A 27,961-nucleotide genomic window follows, 5' to 3' on the forward strand; every position below is an offset into this window, starting at 1 on the left:
ACAATAATCATTGTGTCTCTTGAGCATATAGTTTGCTATAGAGCACAAAACTAAGTAAATGTCCATCATAGAGAGCTAGCTAGAGGCCTGAATTATTGGGTGTGAGATGTCAATACCATTTGTATATCAATAGTTGTTTGCTGGATTTCCTAAATTAGATAACTCTCCTTCATTTACTTACTGAAGTAATTAGAGGCTGTTATAGGATAAAGTTAAAATTATAAATCATTTTTTCTTATTAATGAAAGAGTTGTGGAATCTACGAAGGTATTAATGAAGTGTCAAAAAATATGTCGACTAAGAAAAAGTGGAGATATATAATTTAGCTTAATTGTGCTAAAAATAAATATGTATTACCAGGGTGGATGAAATCTTGCATGTTCTGCTAAAATAGGAGAAAACAGAAGCAGCAGGAATGATGACTGAAGAACTCATTGTATAAATCAGTGGTTTCTGAACTGGTGCAACTGCAACATCAGATACAAATGATAATCCAGTGAAGTATGGGAAGAAAATAGTAGCACTAGCATTTACAAATTTCCTGAAAAAAAATTAAAGTTAAGCTTCGCCTATATTTTAAATATGAATTGGTACTGGAGTCTTCACTAGTTCATTATGTCGTATTTCTTCTTTTGTGAAGAATCCTGAGGGAAGAGTGGAGGTTGCAAAACCTTAAGAAAATGTTTGCTTTCAGCATTTTGCAATGCACTATAATGTGCAGGCATCTTATTAGGTGGTTTTATGGATTATATTATCTAGTTTTAACTACACTAAACTTCTGCAAATGGATAAATGATCAAAATGAATTTTGTGAATAACTCTGGATTGAAGATAATATTTGTAAGTACAAGCAAAAAAACAACTCTCCTCTCTACTCCATAAAAAAAGAGCAGAAATTCTGCTTCATGTATAGGTTTTTCACTAGCTACATTCCAAAGCAAGATTAATGAAGATTCAATCAGGTCAGGTAAAAAGGTCAGCTAAATTCTTTGCAATTATGAAATTATTAAGAAACTTGGCTGAGTGTGGTGGCTCACGCCTGTATTCCTAGCACTTTGGGAGGCCCAGCAGGGTGGATCAGTTGAGGTCAGGAGTTTGAGACCAGCCTGACCAACATGATGAAACCCTGTCTCTACTAAATATACAAAAATTAGCCAGTCTGGGTGATGTGCTCCCGTAATCCCAGCTACTCCAGAGGCTGAGGCAGGAGAATTGCTTGAACCCAGGAGGGGGAGGTTGCAGCGAGCCGAGATTGTGTCACTGAACTCCAGCCTGGGTAGCAGAGTGAGACTCCATCTCAGAAAAAAAAAAAAAAAAGATTTGAACAATATGAATGATATACTTCAATACTCTATTTTTAACAATAAACATCCTATACATATTGTAAATGGTAAACATATCATACCTTGAAATATTGGCTAATAATAGTATATTTATACATCTGTATAATTTTTAAAGAAGTCAAGTAAATATATAGATTATGATCATGCATAACTGTTTATTTCATTATTTATATTTATTTTCTTTTTTAAAAATTAATTAATTAATTAATAATGGCCGATATGGGTACTTCTCAAAGAAGTTTGAAGACCACTGTTAGAGATTGTGAATTTAACGTTATCCTGGACAAGGTGGACCAGGACCGGGTTAGGCAAAATGGTAGGAGCTAATGTAAAGTGAATATTTATCAATATGCACATTGGAAAAAGTAAATCTAAGCATTAGATGAGAGTTAGGAAAAATCTGACAGTGATCTTCAATTGTTGACTAATCAATACTCCAGTACTGACCAAAATTTTCATAATGTTACTGAATCCCATTTGGAAAGCGTAGGAGTGGTGTTATACATTGTTCCAAGGCAAGATTCCCCAGGGCACTTTCGATTAGGAACCTGACAGCTAAGTTCCATGCTCAATTTCTAAATGTAAGTTTTTTCCTGTTGAAGCAGATCATCCAAGAATGTAATCAAGAGCATGTGTAGACTACCGTTCTAACTGTAAATTAATACCATCTCCTTTCCTTTAGCCCTGACTAGTGCTATGCTGGCTGTTGGAAAGTATGTTGGAGTGGCTACTGTAGGAGTCTGTATTCCAAGTCTTATTTTAGATCAGAGTAAAGCAAAAAAGATGCATTTGCTCTGTCCCATAGGTTGTACTCTCAGAATACAAATACACTATTTAGCAAGAGGAGCAGAACCTCTGGGGGCAGCAAACAGGCTGTTTTATTCCAAATGTTAGGCAAAGCTAATGTCTGGGGCTATCTCTGGAATCTCTACTGCAGTAATGATGAACGCTAGAGATTTGGAGTTTTAGAAATCCATCCTAAGAGGGAGAAACTGGGTCCTTCTTGTGGGAGACCTTAGACTTTCTCCAAAGACAGGAAATTGCTGCTGTAGGAATGATGTCACTACTTAATGGAGGTACTCCCTAGCATACTACAGTACTCTGAAATAAGTTGTGGTAACTTTGGAATGCCAGAAAGAAAATAGACACAGCTAATTCAGTCTTTGTTCTTCTCAGATAAGCTGGGAAAAAGTGATCAGACAAAATGTGAAGCCTATGCCTGATGTATTCACCAGATATAAACAAATGAAAAACACTAAAGCAGATTCATACCAGGCTTATATCTGAAAAGTCATAACTAGACTCATACCTGAAAAGTTATTAAAGTTACTTTTATTGAATTTTGTCTCTAGGAACAAATTGTGCACATCTGGGCAATAAATACCTGGTGATAGATGGTTTAACTCATCATGGTTAGTATGTCTCACAGGAGAAAAGAAAGTAGCAAGGGTCCACTATAACTAGAGTGTCATGGGAACAAGTTTTCTCTCTTTTTTTTTTGAGAGAGAGTTTGGTTCTTGTTGCCCAGGCTGGAGTGCAATATCATGATCTCGGCTCACTGCAAACTTTGCCTCCCGGATTCAAGTGATTCTCCTGCCTCAGCCTCCTGAGTAGCTGAGATTAGAGGCATGTGCCACCATACCTGGCTAATTTTGTCTTTTTAGTAGAGATGGGGTTTTTCCATGTTGGTCAGACTGGTCTCGAACTCCCGACCTTAGGTGATCCGCCTGCCTCGGCCTCCCAAAGTGCTGCGATTACAGACATGAGCCACCGCACCCAGCCAAGTTTTCTCTTTTTATGGATTTTCTGGTAAGATTCATTCAAATTAAGGAGTGTATTTTTAAAAGAGCTTTATTTCTAGTAAATTTCTCATATTTAAAGTTATAATTTGATAACCTTTAGTTTAGTGTGTACATCCATGTAAACATCACCATAAGAGAGGGAACATAGTTATCACTCCTTTGAGGTAAGTATAAGACCCAGGGGGAAGATTTTTTATAATGAGAAGAACATTATGCTGATAATAGATTTTTGAGGAATATTAACTTATATAAGGGATAGAAAAAGTGTAAGAGATGAGAAAATAGAAGTCAAAAGAAAGGTAGGAGGAATAACAGTAGGAAGAAACAAATGATGAGGACAGGTTTTAAAAGGGACAGGGTATAAAAGTAATAAAATCAAGTGAATGAAAAATGGTAAATATCCACCAATTTGACACAGGAAAGTAATTGTGGGGAGAGGTTTTAATCAAAATGATGAGGGTAAAAATCGTAGTGCCAGTGATTTTGTGGCAATGGGAGGTGAGGAGATGGTATCCTTGAATATAGACTACCCTTTTCAGAAACATGGCTCTAAAGTTCCAGGAAATTATGGTAGTGAGAAAGAATGTAGAGTCCCTGGAGGGTTAAGGGTTTGCTTGTTTGGTCTGTTTTCTATTTTTGTTAATGGTTAATAGTCGTTTACATCTATTGACTTTCAGAAAGAGTAAGTAAGAAGATGGTGAAGATAAAATAGAAACAGGGATAATTAAGAGTGTGAGCAAATGAAAAAGAAAAGAGAGAAGACCCAGATAACAAGTGAAAGAATTATTCAGGTTAAGTAAGAAGGGTCCTTCTTCTAACAAATGATGAAGAGGTGAATATCTATTTTGGGCAATTTTATCTTTTGATTTTTCATATATCTCTTCTGTTCTGACTTCTCAGTCGATTGGCTAGGCTTGTGTTTTTCTACCCAAATTTCTTTCTCTCTTTCTCTTTCTTTCTCTCTCTTTCTCTCTCTTTCTCTTTTCTTTCTCTCTTTTCTTTCCTTTGTGTGTGTGTCTCTCTCTCTCTCTCTTTCTTTCTCTCTTTCTTTTCTCTTTTTTTTGTAGATGTTCTTAGTAAATGGTACCACCATCAATTCAGGACAACAATCTAAAAGTCATCCTCAATTTGTGCCTTTCCTCTACCTTGTATATGCAATCCGTCAATATATCCTTCAGTGCAACTTTCAAGATACGTTTTGAATGTAATCATTCCTTACTCTCTCTACCACCAACAACCAATTCAAACCATCACTATCTATCTACTGTACTTCTGCTAAAGTTCCTTAATGGGTAGGTTGACCATAGACATAACTTCCTAAAGAGAGCATTTTCTTTGAAATGGATTAAAAAGATATTTATACTTAAAAGGAGCATTGGAAAAGACCCAAAGGGCCTAAGAAGAATGATCATCCCACTAATGAATTCCCCTGTTTCCATTCTTGTTCCTGTGCAGTCTGTTCTTCATATGACTGCAAGAGTAAAGAGTAATCAAATGGTGCCAGCATTCCTCCTCACCTATTCCCACCTTCAAACTTTTTGGAGACTTCTATTAGGCATACAGTTAAAAGCAACTCCCAGTCAATAATCTGCAAGGCCTTGCATGAGCTGAGGCCTGACTACCTTTTCCAACTCGTTTCAGATCCTAGGCCCACTGCCCATCTTTCTTTTTTATAATCCATCAGCCAAATAGGTCTCTTGCCTACTTTATATAGCTCAAAAACAACAACAACAGCAACAAAACAAATTCTGCCATACCTCAGGGCTTTTTCATTTGTTCTTCTTTCAGCTAGGGTGCACTTTTCCTGACTCATCCTATGGGTGGCTGTTTCTGAAGAGTTAAGTCCAAGTTCAAATGTCATCACCTCAGAACATTCCTTCCTCACCACACAAGCAGCACACTTCTAACCTTCCAGGCACTATCTACAGGTAGCACACTTCTAACCTCCCATGCATTATCTACCCTACTACATGTTTATATTCTTCATAGAGTTTGTCACAACCTATAATTATTATGTATTTTTTTGTTTACTTCTGTGTTATTTGTTTTCTTTCACTGATAGGTAATTCCATGAGGTTGAAGTCCATGTCTATCTCAGTCATTATTATGCTCTAGCCAGTGTCTGTATATAGTAACCACCCCTCAAAAAACACTTTTTGAGTGAATATATGGGTAACAAAAAATTATATTAGCAATGGGGAAATCAGTGAAAGAATTCTTAGCTAATGGCCTCTACTTTTTCTGAAAGGTAAAAGAAAAATTAATCTACAAAAAAACGTGAAGCATAGTTCAAGAATAGACTAGATTTCAAAAATAGATGTACACATTACATATGTACATATCTATTACATGTACACATTACATAGGTACACATATATGTACACATTACATATGTATGTATCTATTAAGTGATAAAGGTAACACTACTGTATAGTGGGGTTGGGGGAAGAATGATCCTTTTACTAAATTATGCTGGGTCAATTAGATCCATATGAAAAACTACGTCTAGACCTCTACTTCACAACACATACAAAATCAGTATCAGACAGATTGAAGACATAAATTCGAAGGGAAAAATATAGCTGTTAGAGGAAAATGTGTGATAACATCTTTATGACCTTGAAGAAGGCACAAATTTGGATACAGTCACATAAAAATTATAAGTTGGACTATATTAAAATTAAGAACTTGTGTACCTCAAAAGATTACATTAACAAAATGGAAAAGTATTCACTATATATATGTCCAAATTATATGTAGAAGTCCCTAAGATCAATAAGAAAAAGATGACTAGGTAGTAATAGAAAGAAAGAGTCTTGAATGGACTCATCACAAAAGAAGATATCCTAATAAAACTAGGAAAAGGTGCTCAATTACAGTCATTCAAGAAACCAAGTAAAATATTCTGAGTTTTTAACACAAAGTAAAAATTAAATGTGATGATACTACACATTCTCCAGCATAGCTAAAATGAAAAAGACAAAAAATGCCAAGAGTGGAGCAACCAGAACCCTCACACACTGTGTGCTATGGTCTGAATGTGTTTTCCCAAATTCATGTGTTGGAAACTTAATCTGCAATGGAATAGTATTGGAAGGTGGGGCCTTTTGGGAGGTGTGCAGGTCATTAGGGCTCTGCTCTCTTGAATGGATTAATGCTGTTATTAAAAGGGCTTGTAGGAGTGGGTTTGCCCTGTTCAGCTCTCCTGCCTTTGAGGACAAAGCAATAAGGCCCTCACCAGATGCTGGTGCCATGATTTTGGACTTCTCAGCCTCTAGAACTGTGAGAAATAAATTTCCGTTTTTTATAAATTACCCAGCATCAGATATGTTGTTACAGCAGCACAAAATGGATTGAGATACTATGTGATATAGTTTGGATATGTGTCCCCACCCAAAGCTCATGTTGAAATGTAATCCCCAGTGTTGGAGGTGGGGCCTCATGGGAGGTGTGTGGATCATGGGGATGGACCCCTCAGGGCTTGGTGCCATCCTCATGGTAGTGTGTGAGTTTTCATGAGATCTGATTATTTGAAGTGTATGGCACTTCCCTCCCACACTCTCTCTCTTGCTTTCTTGCTTTCACCATGTGAAGTGGCTGCTTCTGTTTTGCCTGCTGCAATGAGTAAAAGCTCCCTGGGGCCCCTCCAGAAGGTGAGCAGATGCTGGCACCATGCTTCCTGTACAACCTACATAACTGTGAGCCAATTAAACCTCTCTTCTTTATAAATTAGCCAGTCTTATATATTTCTTTATACCAACCCAAGAATGGCCTAGTACTTTGTGCAAAACTATGAAATGTTACACCTGCTCTGGAAGGTGGGTTTTTTTTTTAACAACTAGTATAGCTGAGCATATGCAGGAAGTATGATCTAACAATTAGATACCTAAGTAGAATTTTACTTCTAAGTATACATCTGTCAGAAATGTACAAGTATTGCAACAAAAGACATGTACTAAAATTTTTATAGCAGCACTATTTTTAATACCTCCAAACTGGACACGTACCAAATGTCTGTCTACAGTATAATAGATAAATATACTATGGTGTATTCATAAAATGGAATTCTACACAGCTTTGATAATTACAAACTATACTCAACAACATTGAAGAACCTCAGGAACATAATGTTGAACTAAAAAAGCCATAGACGAAAGAGTACACACTATATGATTTAAAAAGAAGAGAAGAAAAGGAAAAAGAGAAAATGCAAAATAACCTGTACTGTTTGAAGTCAGGAGAAGCAGCAGCCTGGGAGCACGGCAGAGCTCTGGGTTGCTGATAATGTTTGGTTTTCTGGTTAGGGTGCAGGCTTACACAGCATATTAGGTTTTTGAGAACCTATAAAGCTATATCCCTTTATGTTCTTTTCATTGTGTCACGTTGTACTTTAATAAAAAATAACCTTAAAGCTTATGTAGTTGTGGCAGGATATAAGGATTGAGCATACCTGAAGTAGTTGATATTTAAGGGAGCTAACTAGAAGGCTTGCCAAGCAGTGTATGGTGCCAGGCTGAGTTCAGAAGCTTGGAATCTATTGTACATAGCTATATAATGACCTCCAATCTCATTTTGGCAGTTGTATTAGTGTAGAGAAGGTAGACTGTTACAGATCCAGGTTGAAGTTTTTTCAGGGTAGAGGTGGCAGAAGGTTAAAGGGGAAAGTAAGTTCATGTTGTTAACAAGGGATGCATTCATGTTAGCAGGGGATGCATTTATGTTAGTGAGTCTAGACTGGATAAGAAAGAAAAATGAGTCTATTTGCACATTGAGGAAAGGTAGGGAGATACAGAACTAGAAATTTTATGGCTTTTAATTGTAGTAAGAGTAAATAAGTGAGAAAATGAAAGGATAAGTGGTAGTACAAATAGGAATTTACAGCTGAAATCTTCAGAAATGGAACAGTTCTAGGTAATTACAAGGTCCAGTGTGGAGTTATGGGTTTGAGGGGCTGGGGAAAAGTGGATATGAAGGTCCTCAGAGTTGAAAAGCTCAATAAACAATAAAGCAAACAAGTGAATTGGCATTGAACTAATCAGAATATTGAAAAAAATTTGAGTGGAGGGGAAAGTCATGCACATGGTGTTGAATTATTTGATAAATGTGAAGAAATGATTTGGAGGCTCATGCATATCTCTGATTTTAGAGCCAAATGGCATCCTATGAAAGGAGGTCAGATGCACACAATGAGGTGGAAGAGTAAAAGTTGTATGGAGCTAGATCTGAGGATGGGGTAGAGTTGGGGACTAGCAGCTGACACCTTTCCTGGGGCATGAATTCCCTGTTCTGGTGACTAGCATTCTCCAATTCAGACAGCTGGGAAGTTAGTGGAGGAGAAAGAAACAATTTTCAGCAAAAACAAGGACTGGGAAAAATATGTGATAAAGAAATGTGTGTGTAAAAGAGGGTTGTTTTGTTTCGCTTTGTTTGCTTTATTACAAAACAGTCATTTTAGAAGGAATCAATATTAAGATTTTGGAGGAGAATATCAGTAAAAGCTAAGTGGGGTAAGTAAGTCACAGAGCTATGCTGAAATGAGAGTGATAGAATACATTCTATGTTCTGATTAAGGGTGAAAAGAATGTTAAGCATGGTGATATTGCTGAGTTTCATGTATTTCTATTGTTTAGTTCAACAGTCCCCAACCTTGGCACCAGGGACTGGTTTTATGGAAGACAGTTTTTCCATGGATTGGAGTGGGGATGGTTTTGGGATGATTCAAGCACATGGCATTTATTGTGCTCTTTATTTCTATTATATTACATTATAATATATAATAAAATAATTATACGACTTGCCATAATGTAGAATCAGTGGGAGCCCTGAGCTTGTTTTCCTGCAACTAGATGGTCGCATATGGGGATGATGGGAGACAGTGACAGAACATCAGGCTTTGGATTCTCATAAGAAGCCTGCAACCTAGATCCCTCGCATGCGCGTCTCACAATAGGGTTTGTGCATCTATGAGAATCTAATGTCACCGCTGATCTGAGAGGAGGCAGAGCTCAGGTGGTAATGTGAGCGATGGAGAGTAGCTGTAAATACAGATGAAGCTTCACTTACTCACCCTCCGCTCACTTCCTGCTGTGTAGTCAGTCTAGTTCCTTTCGGGCCATGGACCAGTCTGTGGCCCAGATGTTGGGGACACCTGGTTTAGTTACTTCAGTATTTATACAGGGCTGGGGTCCAGGTGGAGTCGGATAAACTATGATGTAGGTAGATGGGCCGTCCTTAGGGGTCCAACAGAATGTTACTGATGCAGAATGCTACATCAACATGTTACGATGCCTCTAGAGAAATTCCAGGCTAAAGTTAGAGAGGACGATAATGCAGTTCCTAGGACATATGTCTTCTTTGTAAATTGTAGCAGTTTCTGGTGGATGGGAAAACTTGGACTTCTCCAGAAGGAACCATAGAATACTAAACTAGTTCTTAGAATAATGATCCATGGTATTGATTCTTAATTCCCAAATGAGATGTTGATGGCTAACCAAGGAAAATAAACTTCCTTAAGGCTGGAGCAAAATGTAAACGGGACTCTTCCTTGAGGTGAGGCTGAAAGAAGGTCTAAGAAGGAGAAATAAATGATTTTTGAGGATAGGCTATGCAGTAATGAAGAAGAAAATAAATGAGGTAGAAGCCAGGCTAGCTCTGTGGTGACAGTCTCTTCTCTATTTTTCCCAAAAGGGTGGTTTGCTTGTTTCCTGGGCTGGTGGAATTTCCCTTGGCAACATTCATGTGTTGCTGCTCATGGTCTTCTTCTTTTTTTTTTTTTTTTTTTTGAATTAAGTATTACTGTCTTTAAGTCTTTTTTTATTATTATACTTAAAGTTCTAGGGTACATGTGCACAACGTTCAGGTTTGTTACATATGTATACATGTGCCATGTTGGTGTGCTGCACCCATCAACTCGTCATTTACATTCGGTATATCTCCTAATGCTATCCCTCCCTGCTCCCCCTCCGCACAACAGGCCCTGGTGTGTGATGTTCCCCTTCCTGTGTCCAAGTGTTCTCATTGTTCAATTCCCACCTATTAGTGAGAACATGCAGTGTTTGTTTTTTTGTCCTTGTGATAGTTTGCTGAGAATGATGGCTTCCAGCTTCACCCATGTCCCTACAAAGGACATGAACTCATCATTTTTTATGGCTGCATAGTATTCCATGGTGTATATGTGCCACATTTTCTTAATCCAGTCTATCATTGATGGACATTTGGGTTGGTTCCAAGTCTTTACTATTGTGAATAGTGCCACAATAAACATACGTGTGCATGTGTCTTTATAGCAGCATGACTTATAATCCTTTGGGTATATACCCAGTAATGGGATGACTGGGTCAAAAGGTATTTCTAGTTCTAGATCCTTAAGGAATCGCCACACTGACTTCCACAATGGTTGAACTAGCAGATGACATGATTGCATATTTAGAAAACCCCATTGTCTCAGCCCAAAATCTCCTTAAGCTGATAAACAACTTCAGCAAAGTCTCAGGATACAAAATCATTGTGCAAAAATCACAAGCATTCTTACACACCAATAACAGACAAACAGAGAGGCAAAACATGAGTGAATTCTCATTCACAATTGCTTCAAAGAGAATAAAATACCTAGGAATCCAACTTACAAAGGACTTATGAAGGACCTCTTCAAAGAGAACTACAAACCACTGCTCAACAAAATAAAAGGACACAAACAAATGGAAGAACATTCCGTGCTCATGGATAGGAAGAATCAATATCGTGAAAATGGCCATACTGCCCAAGGTAATTTATAGATTCAATGCCATCCCCATCAAGCTACCAATGACTTTCTTCACAGAATTGGAAAAAACTACTTTAAAGTTCATATGGAACTGAAAAAGAGCCCGCATTGCCAAGTCAATCCTAAGCCAAAAGAACAAAGCTGGAGGCATCATGCTACCTGACTTCAAACTATACTACAAGGCTACAGTAACCAAAACAGAATGGTACTGGTACCAAAACAGAGATATAGACCAATGGAACAGAACAGAGCCCTCAGAAATAATACCACACATCTACAACCATCTGATCTTTGACAAACCTGACAAAAACCAGCAATGGGGAAAGGATTCCCTATTTAATAAATGGTTCTGTGAAAACTGGCTAGCCATATGTAGAAAGCTGAAACTGGATCCCTTCCTTACACCTTATACACAAATTAATTCAAGATGGATTAAAGACTTAAATGATAGACCTAAAACCATGGTCTTCTTTTAAAGGGTTTGACCAACAGCTAGGGAATGAAAGGGTGTGCAGTAGCCCCAGGGGCACAATTACTGTCTCTGCTGCAGTTTAAGAGTGCTCTGAATTTGACTTGTGAGTTCTTGTTGTGTCTCTGAATGGATAAAGGGCTGAATTTCCTAGATAATCAGTCACTGCCCTTCTATTAGTTCGCCATGCTAGAAGGCCTAGAGTAAGACATTTGGCCAGATCTGGAAGTTCTGTAGCAAATGCCTTCTGGAACCTCATGACTAAAATTATGAGGTAAAAGATTCAAAGCAAGGTTTTAAGGAGCTTTACAAAAACAGAAAACCAATAACCACATACTTGAGAGTAAAGACTCTTGGGATGCTTAAAAATGTTTATAAGGCTCAGGAGAATCTTTTTTCAGAAAGTAAAACATGAAGAAATATGTGTGTGTGTGTGTGTGTGTGTGTGTGTGTGTGTGTGTATGCAAAACAGATAACAAAAACACCAAAAAAATGACTAACATGCGGAGTGTATAATAAAAATGTTAAGAAAGCAACATCTTTGGGAAATTCATTTGTTAGTTTCTAAGTGAAAAGCATACACATTTCATTAGGTTGGGATTTAAAATATCTAATTCAAATTGTAGAATAAAGTTACAGGAAATTAAATACTTTTTTTTTGTTTTGGTTTGGTTTTCTTTGCGTGAGGATGAAGGAGCAAATGTTTAGATGAGGGAAAAAAATCTATTGTCTTGGTTTTCTCTTGAGAAAAACTGTGCCCTAAAAGTCTACTGAAGCAACTTGCATGAGAAACAAATATATTCTGAAACATCCATGAAAAATGCTTTTTACCTCTTAGCTCTGTTTTAGGCCTTAGCCTGTACTCTGTCTCTTTTTCTTCTTTGTAGGACTGAATTTAAATCAGTAAATAAAAACATAAGGGTGTTAAAGCACTTCATCAATTTGAAGTATTTAATGAGATGTTCCAGGGTGCTATATTATGTTATGGATGCTGGTTCAACTCCTACTCTCAATTTCTAATGACCTAATTTATATTGTGGCAATAGTTTTACTTTCAAGGTAGCTATGATGACCTTTTCTAACCCCAATGTTAATTATATCCCATGCCCCAAATTTTCAATTTGGTGTTATATGTTTCAGTTCTTAAAATAATTATTATATGTGATCTGTGATATCTAGAAATATTTTATTTCTCATGTCATAAATATCATGTAATTGTTTCTTTATCTTTGCTGCTTTTAACATAAACACAGTATCCATCTTTCTAATGGCTAAAAATTAAATGTGACATTGTGCAAGGAGTTCAGCTATGATTAAGTGGCAACAACTAGAAAATCCTCCCTTGGAAAAACCACTAAGAAATCATTATTTGCCTTTTCAGTGTGGAAAATAAATGTTGTATTTTATTCCCTTCCATCATCACCCTTAGAATTGCATCTTCCTGCAGCAGCATCAAGAATAATGCAAGGTCATTTCTAAAGTGTTTGCTTTTCTGTGCTTTGTTCACCTTTCCTCTTAGGGAGGGAGGTTATGTGCCCCCAATGTCTCCAATGTGTCTAGAAGTTCCCCTTTAATTACTCAGGTAGATAGATAAAAATAGAGTAAATGCACAAAACTTATGGTTTCCATAAATGCATTCATTGTAGCAATTTTCATTATTATCCATACCATTTGAAGGCTGTTTGCTTTTAAAGCTAGTAATTTCTAAGTCAGAAGTAAAATTGAACTATAAAAAATTAATTTCAAAAAGAAACTAGTGAATCTCTTCCTCCTTATCATCACTTTAAAGAGTACATTTAATAATTGTATTTTTTTTACTCTCTGGGACTTTCTTTCCTTGCTTTGACAAGTAGATAATGGATCTTTCTGTTATGTAGAACCCAGGTCCAGAATTGATATTCTACCACATAAGTAGGCTCTTTGAAAACCATACTTGACTGGAAAACTGAGTCTGGGTAAGTTTTCGTCTTAATTAACCTGTATAATCTGTTGTTAGAGACAACATTTATTGCTTCATTTACATTTTAATTGCAGAGGGGTCCAAAATGTTAAGTTTTAATTGGCTGAAGAGAATTATGTGCAACGAAGTCTCATGGCAAACGGAACAGAGTGCTTTGCAGGGACTTGCTGGCTCTCTGTTAAGATTAGGGGTCCCATAAGTGGAAAAGGTTTAACTCCCTTCCTGAATCTTCAATATCTCAAAACCAGTAAAGAAGACCTTCATAGATGCCCTGATCTTACAAAAGAATGTCATAGATTATTTCTCCAGAGTGTTTTTAACACACTGCAATTACTAGTTACTGTTTGGGCATAGTTACGGTACCTGCTAGACCATAAATAGTTAATGTCGATGGGATAAATCCAGTAGCATTATTATAAATCTGTGCTGAATAGTTGAGTGAAATGTCCCTAAACTCACCTAACGCCTTATGATTCCAAACCATTCCAAATCTTATTAAGCATGTATTATGTAAACAATATTTTTAAGCCAAAAGCATTCTGAAAGTCTTTATATTTCTGATGTAAATGTTCAACTCTCTCCCTTGTTCCCAGTTCTCTTTCCATTTTCTCTTTTTATTCATTATTCTTAAAAGCCAGTCACTTTTTCAAAACTTACTGGAGTGAATCCGTCTTTTCACTGGGCTCTGACAGATAGAAAGGCTTAAAAAATGCAAAGTCCTCATGATAGGACATCTGAGGAAAATGTATTGTAGATTTCCTTCTGAATGCCTTCTTCAGTATGAAGAGTCCCAAGTAAAACATTTCAAGTACGCATTGGGAGCATATATACATTCAGCTGAAGACAGCTCCCTCCCCTTTGCTCTGAGAGCATTTCACTGAAGTCTTCTTAAGTTGGATGGCAGTATGATGTTCTGACATAAATATATGGTTTTAGCATTTGACTTAGAATTAAGCTTGTATACTGCCAGCATTAAATATATGAAGTATTTACTTGACGTCAAATTAGAAAAGATCATTTATTTTTAATGATCTTTAGAGATGTGGCCATTTATTTTTAATATTCCACCTTACTTCAGATGACTGGGTTCAAGTAAGTGCTATTTCCCTTAATCTAATTCTTTTTCAACCTGTATCTCTTTTATGCCAGAAGCCCTCAGTGATTTCAAAAGGAACTCCTTAAGTTATAGTAATATTCAGTAAAATGGGAAACAATGTTGCTGTCAAGATGCAAGATTTTTCCCAAACAGGAAATTTTGGCCTCCCCACAGCCACATTCTTGAATATTAGTTCATTTTGTCAGACTTTTATGATAAACATTTAATTATTGGCTGCTCTGACTATGGAGTAGCCATTCTTTTATTCCTTTACTTTCCCAATAAACTTACTTTCACTTTACAAAAAGCAGAACACTCAATTATTATCTGTCACTATGCTTCTTAATAGTAACCCTTATATTAGCATATAAAATGGTTTGATTTAGGAAATATAATAATGAATTTTTTGAAATAGAGATATCACTGGGATGATCTCTCCAAATCAATGGACAGCACTTTTTAAGCATAAGTTCAGTGACAACTCATGACAACTTATATCCCCCTAGAAATATGGTATCGAGATATCAGTCTTCAAATTAAGAAAAAGAAAAATCTAAATCATAAAATCAAGTATCTGTATCTGATGACTGTTTGAGCTTGGCAAGACCACCACCAGGGGGAGCAAGTTACTGGACAAAGGAAGTGATGTAGTTTCAGATTTTTAATAGAAAATCTGGCTTTAAAGAACAAAATGATACCACAATTGGTAAGAATAAAAGAAAAACAAGATGACTCAAAATCACATGAACTGCTAACTGTCTAGTATCTTATTAAAATAACATTGTTTCACTTTAGTTTCTGGAGTGAGTTGCTGTGACACTACCACAGTTATGTTTTCTTTGTAATGTGTTTTTCCCAGTGAAGTATCCTATCTTCTACAGCCCTTATGATCTACATGCTGACAGCACTTTGGAAAATGCAAATGACCTTACAAATTTAATGACATAATACATATCAGGTTCATGTAATTTTGGATAGAAAAAAATCTGGAAGTTGAGAGGGCCTGCCTGCTTGACAGGCAGTATATGCAATATATTTTACATGTAGGAGGGTTAATTCATATATCTTTTAAGACACAGTCTTCAAATATTTTACATCTAAATTAAGGGAAAGTAACTTACTAAAGGAAACAAATAGAGTGATTTCTAAGCAAGCTATGAGCAAGTGCTTTTAAATCCCATGACTGAAATTATTTGAGAAATCCTTTGTGATATAAGAAAGATTATTCATAAAGAAGTTTAGCAACTGTTTACAAATTCACAAGTCATGTTAAGCTACATAACTTGAAAAGAAAACCTTTTGAAGGAAACAACTTGTGTCAGTGTCATTATGAATATTTTACATTGATATCAAACAGAATAAAACCCATATTTTATTTAACATGATCTATTTATTGATTGCATACTGGGTACACAATTCCAAACAAAACAAATATGACCACATTATCCCATGTCTAAGAAGAAAGGAGAGCATTCAACACATAATTATTCTAATATAGGATTACATAACATAAAGTGTTATGAGAAAGCACTGTTTGCAATGAGAAAGTATAATGGAATTATAACTTCGGTTAAGTACTTAGGGAAGTCTTCTCAGAGGAAGTTTTAATGTGGTGGATACTAAGAATTATCTAAGTGAATCATGAGAAGGGAAATTGGGAAGAAGAAGGAATAGTCCATTTAGAACTGTATCTTTGGGAACTGTACGGAGAGGAGATCTTGACATATCTGAGGAACTGAGAGATTCCTATTGAGTCTGGAGTTGAGTGATCAAAGGGATGCAGGTCAGGGTAGGTGAACGCAGGAGAACTAAGGCAACTTATGATTCTATAAGAGGCTTATAAGATACACATTTAAAATTTTAGATATTAATTAGAATACAATGGGGCTTGGAAGAGTTTTGTACTGGAAAGTGACATGATCTACATTATGTTTTGAGAAGGTTGTATTGGCATATGTGTGAAAAAAATTAGAGTGGAAATAGAAGGGATACAGGGAAACTTATTAGAAGGCCTTTGTGGCCATCCTGGTAAGAGATAATGGTGGATGAAATTATGGTGGTGACACTAGAGAAGAAAATAAGACACACACACACACACACAAAGCAGTGTCAAGAGGACTTGTTGGTCAACTGAATCTATAGAATGATGGAGAGGGGGTTGGGCAAATGACAAGGCTAAGACATGCCCTTTTTGGTTAAAACAAAGACTGGGAGAAAGCAAATTTTGCAGAAAAAGATTAACAAATCATGTTTCTAAATATGTGAATGTTGAAAAGTTTGAAATAGTTGTAAGTCATCCAGGTTGACATCCAAGATGCCATGTTACTCATATAGTATGGCCTCTGTTCTAATATACATGCATGTGCAAGAAATAGGCAATGTAATTAGACTGTATGGATGGGAGTTATTGGCCATGAAATGGTCATTAAAGGCAAGAGAGTTGACAATGACAAGATTAATCAAGGATAGAATATAGAGTGAGAAGAGGGCCTATTACCCAATGTTGAGAAACTTGACTAATAAATATTTAGAATAAGTAAGAAGCTGGCTACAGAAGTTGAAAAGGAGGAGACATCAAGAAAAGGGGAAAACTAGAACTGTGGTTATTTAACAGCTAAGCAAAATTATTACGTAAATGTTAAACTTTTGTTGCATGTTTTGGGATGTTTTGTTTTTAATGAGAAAACTGTATCCAAGAGGGTTGAAAATTATGGTGGACCACAGTGACTTTATTTAGATTTATTCTTTCCAATCAAGGTTATTGTTCGTGTATTTTCTCAGGGAAATAAGAATTTTATCAGTATTGTTTATTGATCAATGATGAAAATGTGGACTATACAGATACTCGAAGCCAACATTCTAATACTCATCATTTTGCTAGTTAGAAAATAAATTAAATACATGTACCTTAGATTAATGCTTTTTGGTTTCATACTTCTTGAAGAACAATAAAGATTTGAAGAGCTATAATGGCTTTGAGTCCTGTGCAACTTTTTTTTTTTTTTCAGGCCTTCCACTTTATTGGCAAGCACTTAGAATCATAGCATCACTGTTCATTAGAACTAGAAAAGATAATTTTTCTTTATTTAAATATTCTACTTTTAATTTTAGATTCAGGGCTACATGTGCAGGTTTGTTATATAGGTAAACTCATGACTTGTGCAACTTTTTTTTTTTTTTTGACGGAGTCTCGCTCTGTTGGCAGGCTGGAGTGCAGTGGCGCCATCTCGGCTCACTGCAATCTCCACCTCCTGGGTTCAAGCAATTCTGCCTCAGCCTCCCGGGTAGCTGGGGCTACAGGCACATGCCCCCATGCCCAGCTAATTTTTGTATTTTTAGTAGAGACGGGGTTTCACCATGTTGGCCAGGATGGTCTTGATCTCTTGACCTCAGGTGATCCGCCCACTTTGGCCTCCCAAAGTGCTGGGATTACAGGTGTGAGCCACTGTGCCCAGCCTCCAGTGCAACTTTTTAATGTAAACGTTGGAAGTGCAAGGTACCAGCAGTTCCTTTTATCACTGCTCGTTTGTGGTTCATACTCTCACATAGTCAGCCATAGACATTTCTTCCTATTGTTTATATGATGTTCCAGTTTTCACTTTGTATACTACTTTAGTTAAGAGCAGATTCTTGACTTCATTTACAGGCACTCTTGAGTTTGGGTAATTCCTCCAACTTCCCACTAATTCCTTCTGTGAAGCAAGTTTCATAGAAGTTAGATCTTAAGACATTTGAAATGACTTTCCCTGTTACACTCTAGAACATTGTTTACTTCAGCTAATATGTCCCTGCTTAGGTTTATCATACTCTTTCATAAGGTTTCTATATCCATCCACCTAACTTGCAAACACACATCATTTTTTTTCTCCTTTTCAGTTGGCTACCTTAATCTCTGTTTCTCAGGGCACAAATTTCTTCCCCAAAGTTTTCTCTGTATTTTTCCACAGTAACTTGGGAGAGTCTGTTGTACAGTCTTAAGACATGAAGTTCAGAAGAGATACATGCAAACAATTCCATCACATGTCTCAGAATAAGCTCTACAATGTAGTGAGTAGATCACAAATCTCTTTTAATGTGGCATGTTTACTGTTTGCGTTCTTTGTTCTTAACACTGCATCATGGTGAACTGCAGCTGCAAGTGAAAACAACAGAACTGGCAAGCATTATCAATCTAATATTTTGTTTCAAATTAATAGCGGATACATCCAAATTTGACTCAACTAATAAAATTATTAGTAAATGTGCAGTTAAATCTTGATCTCATTTTGGTAGGTCAGATAGACATGCTGATTTTGATTAGATTTTTCCATTTTAAAGTATTACCTTTTGTGTTGCAGATAAGAGGTATAAAGACTTTTTGTAAAAGCATTTTCTTTGATTGGTACAAGTTTTTTTGATTAAATGTAAAATTATTTAAGAGGCCAGATTTTCCATCAGACAAACCAATAGGAAAACAGTGTTATGCTGGTCTTAACGTAGCCATTTGGATTGACCAATATGTCCTAAAAAAGTAGATTGAAGGATAATTCCTTCACCTTGAAAATATTGTGAACAAAATAAGCACCCACTTCTATAATACACCTAGACTGTAATTAAACTTCCAAATATTATAATGACTCATTTTCTTAAAAATTTCTCTGTAAAACCTTGGTTACTTATGGTTTTATTGCTATGACAATCATTCCTAGGCCGTAATATCCAAGATGTCTTTTTATTGGCCAATGTATCTGAAAGGGGTGGATGGGTAAGACACCTGGATGAGGAGTCCAGACCTCGCTCACTAGCTGAGTTACAAGAGAATTTCCTATGAATGTTATAACATGGCTAATTATTTTACATTCCATAAGCAACTCTACATAACTATGATATACTTGGAGAAGGCCAGTCCATTTGGTATTGAGAAGAGCCAATGCACTGAATTGTCAAAATAAGATGATGTGCTAGCCAAGTTACTCCAGAGAAATAAAGAGAAAAACAGTGTGTGGAGAGAAAGAAAGAGACACAGATTTTTAAAGGAATTGGCTTATGAAATGATGGAGGTTGACAATCCCAAAATAAGCCAGGCAGGCCAGCAGGAGAGACATCTAAGGAAGAGTTGCAGTTCAAGTGCACAGACAATCTGCTGGAAGAATTCCCTCTATTCCCTCTCTCTCCAGGGAGGTTGGTCTTTTTCTTAGACTTTCAACTGATTGGATGAAGCCCACACAGATTTTGGAGAGCAATCTGCTTTACTAAAAGTCTACTGATTTAAGGTTAATTCCATCTAAAAAATAGCCTCACAGAAACATGTAGAATAGTATTTGACCGAATATCTGGGCGCTGTGGTCTAGCCAAGTTGACAAATGAAATTAACCATCATAGACGGTCTTCATAGCTTCTAAGACACAAGGGAAATCTTTAGCAGAAAACATACCTTTTTGATTACATCAGTATCCTTTCTCTTACCATTGTCTTGTGGCCAGAAAATTCATATATATTCCATAAAACGTTTAGAGTCCTCCTGAGAGGGATTTATTTAACTAGATGGGAATTTCACTTGGTTTAGTATCAATGCAGCCAGCCAATAAGTCAACCTCTATTTTTTTTATTTTGGACATAAAAATTAATATCAGTTGAAAAGGTTTTTCTGTAGGCTGAACTAGCTTTCTACTTGTGCTGCCACTGACATTACAAGCAAGAATCCAAAAAACAACATTGAGATGCATTGTGAGAAATGCCTTGGGTTTAGATCTAATTTACTAATACCCTCTAACTCATCTGTTATACAGTACAATTTCAAAGACTAGGAGCCCTCCGGCCTGGTTATCATTGATATTGAAATGGAAAATAACCAGAGTAGACAAACTCTGTTATGCATAAAGAGAATAGAGAACTGAAGAAGACATTGTATTTTTTCAGTATGTAGAAAAGCTTCAAAAGGTGTTTTAATTCTTTTATCACTAATTTTACTATGCCATATTTTTCGAACTTTACCTATTTCTTACATTTTAAAATTGGCTTTGTAAAAATCAGTATATAAATTATAAACATACTGAAAAGTGGAACATAAACATTAGTTTGACATAGTTGCCCATTTTCCTTCTGATCTTTTTATAACTATAGTCTTTGTTGTTGTACTAAAACAGTTTCAATGATATTTATAATTTTGCATGCTGCTTTTTAAAACCTATTTTTATATAAATACTGTTTAAATTATACAGTACCTGGCATATGCTACAGACGTTTGTTTAATGCATGAATTATTTAGCTAATACAGTTGTTGTAGACCATGCTTGTTGAAATTCTCCATAAGCACTATTTTTAAGTTTTGGCTTGTTTAACAAGCAAATTTACCATAATTCTGTAACCATTCCCATATTATCTGACACTTAGGTTGTTTTCAGTTTTTTTTTAAATAAGTAATTATATGATGAACATCTTCAAATGTGAAGTGTTTTCTGCTTCTGAAACTCTCAGATATATTTGTAGAAGTGATAACACTAGGTCAAAAATATAAACGTTTTCCTAGAAAAAACCTAAAATATACCTGTTAAGGTACTTAGACAGAGAAATGGCAAATTCCTTGTATTGTAAAATTTTAGGCTTTCAGATCAAAAAATGTTTTACTCTATAAAATGGGATATAATTTTTATGAGAAAATATATACTTGCAGGGATGCAAAAAGTATGAAAAAATAGAAATACTAATATGCCTTTCTTTCTGATATTTCTCAGAAACCTCTGATATACCCATGATCATTCTCTGGACTAAACTTCTGGGGTTTCAAAGCCCAAGTGAACAAAAATGACAGAATTTTATAAAGCATTTCAAACCAAATATCTTACATTTAACTATTGTTTTGGATTAACCAAACCACAGCTTTATTTCATACATACAAATGGAAATTCAGTAGTTGGTAGTATTGAAAAATAGAAGGAGATGAATAAGGGAGTATGCTAAGTACATGTTTAATAAAATTGATTGGCTTGGATTAAAATGATGCATAATGTGAATTGACTTCACCAAAAATTCACAATAAAGATAACAGTGTTCTGGACATCTATATATTTTTTTCTTTATCTATATTCACAACAGAATATTGGTCAGGATAAACTAAATGCTAATATAACTAGTAATGCTTTCTTCCAACCCAAAATAGATACACATAACACTAGAAAAGTGCTGTTTAAAGATTTTATGTTATATGACATGTGGAAAATATCTTCTGAAAGCATGAGCTAGTCCAACCACTAATAAGGTCGGTGTATTAGTCTATTCTCACACTGCTAATAAAGACATACCTGAGATTGGGTAATTAATTTATAAAGAAAAGAGGTTTAATTGACTCATGTTTTGCATGACTGGGGAGGCCTCAGGAAACTTACAATCATGGCAGGAGAGGAAGGAACCTCATCCTTTTTCACATGGTGGCAGGAGAGAGAATGGGAGCCCAGTGAAGGGGAAAGCCCCTTATAAAACCATCAGATCTCGTGAGAACTAACTCACTATCACAAAAACAGGATGGGGGAAGCTGTCCCAGTGATTCAATTATCTTCACCTGTTTCCTCCCATGATGTGTGGGGATTACGGGAACTACAATTCAAGATGAAATTTGGGTGGGGACACGGCCAAACCATATAAGCTGGAGAAGCATTTTAAGCACAGGCACTAAAAATAAACTTGTCAAGAGAGGATGCCTATAAGTAAAATACCTTTTGTCACTTATTTTTTCTATCAATAGTAAGAAACAGCTGGGTCCTACCTCAGTCCATGCTAAGCCACCTGTATATTTTTTTTCCATAGGCCCCAGGAAATTATTTGGTTTTATTTTCCTGTTATATGTTTTTCTTCTCTATTTCCTGGGAGTCTTATCTTTGTGATGCTGGCTCTTTATTTTCCTGTGAACCAAGATAATCCTCATGTTTTATGACTAACCTCTTTCTAGACAATAAAAGACAGTACAAATACAACAATTAAGTTCAGGGTAGTTGCAAAGGTTTCAGGTACTTACTAAAGTTTTCAGTTATTGTTATTTGATAATGCTGTGCATTTTCTGTTATCTTCTAATAAACAAGTGATAAATGTAAGATAGGAACACAAGAACAAAAGTTCGTTTTTTTTTTTTTCTTTTATGAGACAGAGTCTTACCTGTCACCCAAGCTAGAGTGCAGTGGTGCCATCTCGGCTCACTGCAGCCTTGACATGCCAGGCTCAAGCGATCCTTCTGCCTCAGGCCCCTGAGTAGCTGGGACTATAGGCATGTGTCACCATGCCTGGCTAATATGTTCATTGTTTAAAACTGAAAAAGTAAAGAAAGGCATGCAGCAATGGTTCTCAAGATTTTCTGTGTATAAGAATCAGAAGTATCCTGGGGAAGCTCCTGGAAAGGTGGTCCATGGACCAGTGGCATCAGTATCGTCTTAGAGCGTGTTAGAACTGCAGATTTTAAGGTCTTATCCTGGACCCACTGAATTTGCATTTTAACAAAATGCCCAGGTGATTCCTATGAATGTTAAAGTTCAAGACATGTGGTATGATTTCATTTGTATGAAATGTACAGAAAAGGCAAATTAATAGAGATAGGTAATAGATTAATGATGCCCTGTGGGTGGAGAATGGAGATTAACAGTAAAAATACATGAGGGATTTTATTGGGGCAATGGAAGTGCTTTAAAACTGATTTATGATGATTATAGCAGAAGTTGGTAAAATCTGTAAAATAACTGAATTGTATACTCGAAATAGATGATATATATAATATGTAAAATATGTCTCAACAAAGTTAGAAAAAGAATATGTTTGCCAAAATGCAGATTGCTGAGTCCTATCTTAGATCCCATGTTATTTCATTTAGTTTGTGGACCTCCAACTGACGAACAGTGATATAAAGTAAATAGTAACAACCTAAAACCAAAACCCACCCCAACCATCACTTGAACTACTCTTCTCCTTCCTCTTCTTCTTCATATGCCTTGAAGAATTCCAGTGTCAGTGCATGTAGCTCTACACTTTAATTGCTAGGTAATAAATATCCCAAAGTCTGCTGGCACCTTTTCACTATATTGATTGTGATAAAGATTTTTTTTAGTATTACAGTGTTGCAGTTGCAATTTTCATTCTTGCTTCTATGTACATGTGCAAGTATTTGTTCAGAATAAGTATGTAGAGGTGGAAATTTAATATAACTGTATGAACATTTACAATTTTAATAAATACTTTAAAATAATCTTCAAAAAAGCCCCCAATTTACTCTCCACCAATATGGAATAAGAATGGCCATTTCCTCTAGATGAATGATTAATAAAGGCTATCAGTCTTTTTCATGTTACCCATGTATTGGGCAGAAAAACATAATTCATTATTTCAATTTGTATTTCTTTGGGTAAGCATACTTTCCATATTTTTCTTCATTTTAATTGTCTTCATTCTTCAAACTTACTGTTTTTTTTTGCCCATTGTCTTTTGAAGATATGTATCATTTTCTTATTTATTTCTATAAACTTTATTTGTTGTGGTAAACTAATCCCGTTTCTTTTAAGAACTAATGCTTTTAGTGTGTTATATGTATTTTCACTAGCTTATGGTTTCTTTTATTATTCTAATTTAAAATGTTTATGTAATTATATTTGTCAGCCTTTGTATATTAGTTGAGGATATAACTTTTCTAAATAGATACATGCTAATCCCAATGGCATTTATTAATTACCCTTTTTTCTACTGAGAGATATTTAATAATTTTCTAAAACTGTATTACTACACACACACACACACACACACACACACACACACACACACACCCCTAGCTTCATTTCTAGGCTCTTCATTATGTCCTTCTGTTTCTTCTCTAGTACAAATAGTTTCAATTACTGCCATTTCAAAATATATTTATTATATTATACAGCTAGTTCTCCTTCACAGGTTTTTCCTGGCTAGTAGAAAAACAGTCAACATTGCTGTTCAAGAATAAACAAATGATTATCTCTCGATTCTAGGCCTTTCTCATTTTTATTTCCTCTTCTTTTTAGAAAAATTTGCTGCTAATGGGATAGAGGGTGTCATTACACACATTTGCATTACCAATTTTGTGCAAAATAAATCATGGTATATGAAGAGAAGAACAAACATGTTTCTAGGAACTTCTATATGTCAAGCATCTTAACTGTAGAGATTCTCAAAATAAAAGAAGGAAGTAGGGAGCAAGCAAAATCAAGGAGAACTACTCTAAACTCTTGGTATCTCAAATATTTTTATCCTATGACTTCCCCAAACAACATCGAGTCTTCAGTGAAAAAATGTGGTAGTATTTTTGCTTAGTCAATTAACTCTTTATCTATACCTAAATCTCACCCCCTCACCCCCATATATCTTATATATCTTTCTGAAGAGAATTAGAAACAGTGATTGGGAAGGAAATCAATTGAAGAATCCAATACAAGCAGATGTATTCTGAATCTCCTTTTCTTTTTCTGTATATCCCTTTACTAGCATGAGTCACATGATTACCTTCCTGTGCCTGAGACTTACACGCTGATATTTTCCAGAGTTTAATCCTTTCCTCCTTATATCTCCTTATAGATCTTAGAATCAGGTGCCTTCAGGAGAAGGCCAGTAGCAAAAGGAGTGGAGAAGGATTTAATAGGATAGTGCCTGGTGAGAACTGAGACAAACCAGAAAGGGCATGCCCTATTAAATGACGTTCATATTCAAACATTTAATAAATGCCCTACTGACTCAAAAAATCTACCTGGCAACCTTTGATCCTTGACTCTCCTGGGCACCTGTTCCATGCCTGAACTTATTGTTTAATGTGATAATTACTCCTAAGTCTATGTATTAGCCTGTTTTCACACTGCTATCAAGAAATACCTGAGACTGGGTAGTTTATAAACAAATGAGGTTTAATTGACTCACAGTTCCGCATGACTGGGGAGGCCTCAGGAAACCTCCAATCAAGGCGAGGGGCAAAGGGGAAGCAGGCATCTTCATTAGGCGGCAGGAGGGAGTGAGACCCCAGGAAAAGCTTCCACTTTTAAAACCATCAGATCTTGTGAGACTCACTATCAGGAGAACAGCATGGGGGAAACTGCTCTCATAATACAGTCACCTCCCATCAGGTTCCTACCTCGACACATGGAAATTACAATTCAAGATGAGATTTAGGTGGGGATACAGAGCCAAACGATATCAGTCTATATCATTAATTCACTAATTTATTATAATTAAATATAAAAACACTATTTTCTACTTTTGATTACTATGCTACATAGTAATCAAATATAGATCACCCATATAATAATCAAAACTATAGATCTGCTTTAAATCTCACTTAAAAGGATAAAATATTAAAACACTTAGGCTTAAATAAGGTTTGAAAATTATTTTAGTCAAAAGACTATAGGTGTAATTGAAAGTAAGAAATATTTTACACCCATATTCAAATACAATAAATAAGATGAAAAGATACTGAAGTAAAATATCACTAACACATGAAACCATGTAAAATATAGAACAGAAACAAAAAACTGAATGATTTTATGCCAAATCCTTAAAAATAAGTATTCATGAAACAAAGAATTGAAAGACTTTGAACCTTATATAAATCTTTGTACTATTTCCTTCTGTAAATAAAATGTTTAAGAGTACAAAATTATACAAATGAAGAGATTATGGCCATTCTGAAGTTAAATACCCTTAAAGTTTTGGTTCTATTGTTATGTCTGTTATATACAGAGGAGCATATTAACTAGTGTGTCATTTATAATGGTGATATAAAATAAAATCAGCTTTTCTTAAATTATTCTCCAACAAAGCTTAAGAAATAGCCGTATGTTTTCCCCTAACACAATGAATAAAGGCTGTTTAAGAGAACTGCACTGTATTTGTGATCCAGGGTTTAGCGTGGTACAAGAACAGATGTATTGTAAAGCTGACTGGGTAAGTGTCTTTTTCTCTGAGGCTTACGAATGCCGGAGCTGCTCTCTCATGCGGCCTATTTTCTGTTTACCATACATATCCATCACTTTCCCTGCCACTTCAGCTGTGTCAGTCCAGATGACTTCCCAAACAACCTCTGGAACGCCAACTGTAAAAGATGGATTTATTTGCTCAGTCTCCTTACTCAAGCATGTATCTTAGATGGGTATGCAGTCAGACCTTTTTTTTTTGTTAAATGTACAACTTTTAAGATACAGTCAGCTCTGCTATGATAACTCAAATTTGTTCCAAAGTGATAGGTAAGAGATAATTGAAGCATAACATTAATTTTGCATTTGACTATATGCTATTTTCTCCACTGGAAACACAAGGTGTATGCAAAAAAAATGCACCCAGTTGAATGAAGCTATGTGGGAGTGAACTAAACACATATATGCACATCTCGAATATGTACCAGTTACCTCTATTCACCACTTGTCTGTGAGACACTCATCCACATCTGTTCTTACGATTTTCCCTCCTGTTTCAGATAACCCTGCTTCCACCATTTCATAATAATTCACTAGCTAAAAACTGTCTTATGCTCATTCCTACAAGTACAATTCAGATCACTTTCATGGTAAAGTGACATATTTATTGTAGTATTTATGTACTTTTTAATGATTAACCTATTTTAAAATGCACTACTTCATGTTACAGCAGCTCTGACTATGTTACCAAGAGTAAAATAAACTCTAAAACTATTGCATGCTATAATATATTCTCAGTTTTCACAGAGTAAAAGATGTTGGAAACCATGCATGGGAAACTTGGAAAAAAATGACAGTGCTTCTCTTACAGAAAAATTCTGCTAGTTACTGTACTTTATAAAATTATTGTCATTACTTTCTAATTGTTCATGTGTTTTCACATCAGTACAACTTATTATCATCATCAAAATATAATAAGAATTGAAAATAGTACACAAGGATTCTCTCCAAAAATATTTTTGTAGTTTGTTTGATCTTATTGAAGCAGAGCCCATTTCCACTGAGATTTTGTTGCACAAAATCCTGAGAAAATCTATGAATACCCACAAATAAAAATAAATGTCTGTTTGAGAGATCTATTGTATAAAATATTGGCTATAGGTAATAACAAGATACTGTATTTTTGAAAAATCCTGAGAGTGGATGTTAAATGTTCTCATGACAAAAATGATTATGTGAGGAAGTGCATATACCAATTAGCTATATTTAGTCATTTTATACTGCATATGTACTTCAAAACACAATTAATACATATAATTTTATCTGTCAATTAAACAATAAATAAATAATCTATAATCAAAATTCTGGGATATTTTGCATAAATATTTAAGCCCTTATTTCTACTTATTTATAATTTAAAAGTGAACCATAATATTTGTCAGTTTCAGCTAAAAAACAGGGATTTTTTTCCTCTTTTAAATAATAATTTTAGCTTTTATTTTAGATTCTGGGGTACCTGTGTAAGTTTGTTACATGGGTATATTGCATGATGCTGAGGTTTGGGGTATGATTGATCCCATCACACCAGTACTAAGCATAGTACACAGTAGTTTTCCAACACTTGTCTGCCTCTTTCCCCTTCTCCTC

This window comes from Symphalangus syndactylus, chromosome 2 (assembly GCF_028878055.3).
Source record: "Symphalangus syndactylus isolate Jambi chromosome 2, NHGRI_mSymSyn1-v2.1_pri, whole genome shotgun sequence".
NCBI classification, from domain to species: Eukaryota; Metazoa; Chordata; class Mammalia; order Primates; family Hylobatidae; genus Symphalangus; species Symphalangus syndactylus.